Below are 2,500 nucleotides of genomic sequence, written 5' to 3'. Positions count from 1 at the left end.
GAAAAAAAACAAACTATTAATAATTATTGGAAAAAAAAAAACCCTAATAAAAATAAAAAACAACAATTACTAAAATATAAAAGTCTAAATATTAATAAAAAATATAATTGTTCATCTGTGGTACTAAAATAACACTGGTATTAGTCTAGTTCTGTCTGTCTGAAACACTTTTGCTGAAATGTGCAGGGAATGTTGTAGCTACATCGTAGTTTGTGCGTAGCATACGCCGTAGCCTGACATGCACCTCTCCAAAAATCTAATAGCGCGTTAATTCTACGCAGACAGCAAGCGCTGTGATTGGTCTGCTAGGACCACTCCCTCCGTATGTGCTTGAGTTTTGTGTGTATTTATGTGCATAAAATATACTTTAATGTTACACCTTCTTATATAAAATAAAACAAAGCAAAGAACAAGTGTCTTATCATTTATTATACTACATAGCATTATACATCAGTAGTTGTCCGTGACAAACAATGTTGATCTGCCGTGGTACAAGTCCTTGTGGAGATGGAAAGAATGCCATATCTTCTCCTGTTCTGTTGTTGTCTCCTTTAAATAATGATTTAATGATTGGATATCTATTTGCCGCCGTCACGGCTATAATGCTTCTCTGACTTTAATGCTTCTTCTTCTGCTTTTGTGGTGGTACTGCAAGTTACACCAGCAACATGCCCGTGGACACTGCATACTAGTGGTTTGCACGTGTACTGCATGTCAACGCGGACAACAACGCAGAAGTATAAATGAAAACTGACGCATAGCCTACGGCGTAAAGGCTACGGCGTAGGTCAGACGCAGAAGTATAAATCAGCCTTAAGGCTGTGTGCAGCCTAGTCCTGTTTTTTCTTAAATCGCTCCCATTTACAGCACACAATTGTGATCAAGAAATTGTCACAATGCAAAAAACGTCTAAATGTTTCTCCACATTTACATTTAACCATTTAGCAGACGCTTTTATCCAAATCATGCATCCAGTGCATCCAATGCATCATGAACAGTGAGTGATCTGCCTGCTACGGGATTTTTTTCTGTGCGTCCGTCTTCAGCGTCTCTGGCCTGTGTTAACGGGTGTTAACAGACTTCATATTTTCACATAAATTACATTTTTGGAAAATGATTGCATTGCAATGCAGTTTGTGCAGGTCCAGAACAGAGAGTTGCAATAAGGCAAAAGTATACTTCGGGTGTCCGCGCACCATTGGCATTACGTTATTTTAGTAATCAATAGGGCTCGTGGACAGCCGTGCCCCCGTGGTACTGCGCATGTGTCGAGCTCATCCGTCCACGCTTATCTGTGGTTGAGTATACTTTTGAAAGCTGTGCGGATGCGGCTGTGCGTGAGACTGAAAGAAACGCTGAATGTGAAGTGTACCCGGGTCATCCTACACACACGTGACTGACCGCTCGCTCACACTAACAGGAGGCGGAGGGGTCAGTGTTACTCTCTACACTGCACTCAGTCTGAGGGATTCCTACTCTTTCAGTCTTTGAGGAGACATGGAAAACAGCGCATACCGCAGGAACGGTAATGGAAAATATTAGTGGTTTTAAAACTGAAATTTTCAAATGGAGAAGAGAAGTGGTCCAAGCACTGAGCCTTGAGGAACCCTAGTAGCAAGAAGTTTTGACTTAGAAACCTCACCCCTCCAAGACACCCTGAAGGACCTACCTGAGAGGTAGGACTTGAACCACAGGAGTGCGGTTCCAGAGATGCCCATCTTCATGAGAGGACAGGAGGATCTGGTGGTTAACTGTGTCAAAAGCAGCAGACAGATCCAGCAAGATGCTTGGAGGCTGTGGGAAATGTACCAGTGTGAAGAGAGGTGTTGATAATGTGAGTAAGTGGAGGTATGACTGAAGAAGAAATGTGAATAGGATCAAGTGGACAAGTAGTAGGATGACTGGACAGGATAAGTTTGGAAACGTCCATCTCTGAGAGCGGAGAGAAGTTATGAAGTTATCATCAGTCCGCAGTGTGGGGAATTGGTCACTGATGGATCTTGTTTTATTTGTGAAAAAAACTGCAAAGTCTTCGGCTGTAAGAGTCGATGAAGAAGGAGGGGGAGGAGGACAAAGAAGAGAAGAGAAAGTGTTGAATAGTGTGCGAGAGTCAGAACAGTTGTGGTTGTTGTGGTAGTATGTTGTTTTAGCAGTGAAGACATTTGCAGAGAAGGAAGAGAGGAGTGACTGATACACATCAAGATCGGTAGAGTTTTTTGATTTGCGCCACTTCCTCTCTGCAGCCCTGAGTTTAGAGCGATGTTCACGGAGAACACCGGACAGCCAGGGGGCAGATGGGGTGGTGCATGCTGGTCTAGATAACAATGGGCAAAAGTTGTCCATGCAAGAGGTTATAGAGGAGCAAAGAGTGTCAGTAGCACTGTTCGTGTCCAGAGCTGAAAACAGAGAGAGTGAAGGAAGTGAGGATGAAACCATAGAGGATAGGCGAGATGGAGAGAGTGAGTGTAGGTCACGTCGAAAGGTGACCTGCGGAGGAGTG

At 43.4% G+C, this 2,500-nt stretch overlaps 1 protein-coding gene across 21 annotated transcripts in view; it reads left to right on the top strand.

Moving 5' to 3' along the window:
• epb41l2 (erythrocyte membrane protein band 4.1 like 2) overlaps window positions 1-2,500 on the top strand; it is a 71,760-nt gene that overhangs the window by 36,788 nt on the left and 32,472 nt on the right. The gene's annotated exons all lie outside the window — the stretch shown is intronic.

Source organism: Cyprinus carpio, chromosome A20 (genome assembly GCF_018340385.1).
Source record: "Cyprinus carpio isolate SPL01 chromosome A20, ASM1834038v1, whole genome shotgun sequence".
Taxonomy (NCBI): domain Eukaryota; kingdom Metazoa; phylum Chordata; class Actinopteri; order Cypriniformes; family Cyprinidae; genus Cyprinus; species Cyprinus carpio.
Note: the sequence above shows the minus strand (reverse complement) of the source record. Positions and strands in the feature narration are given on the sequence as shown.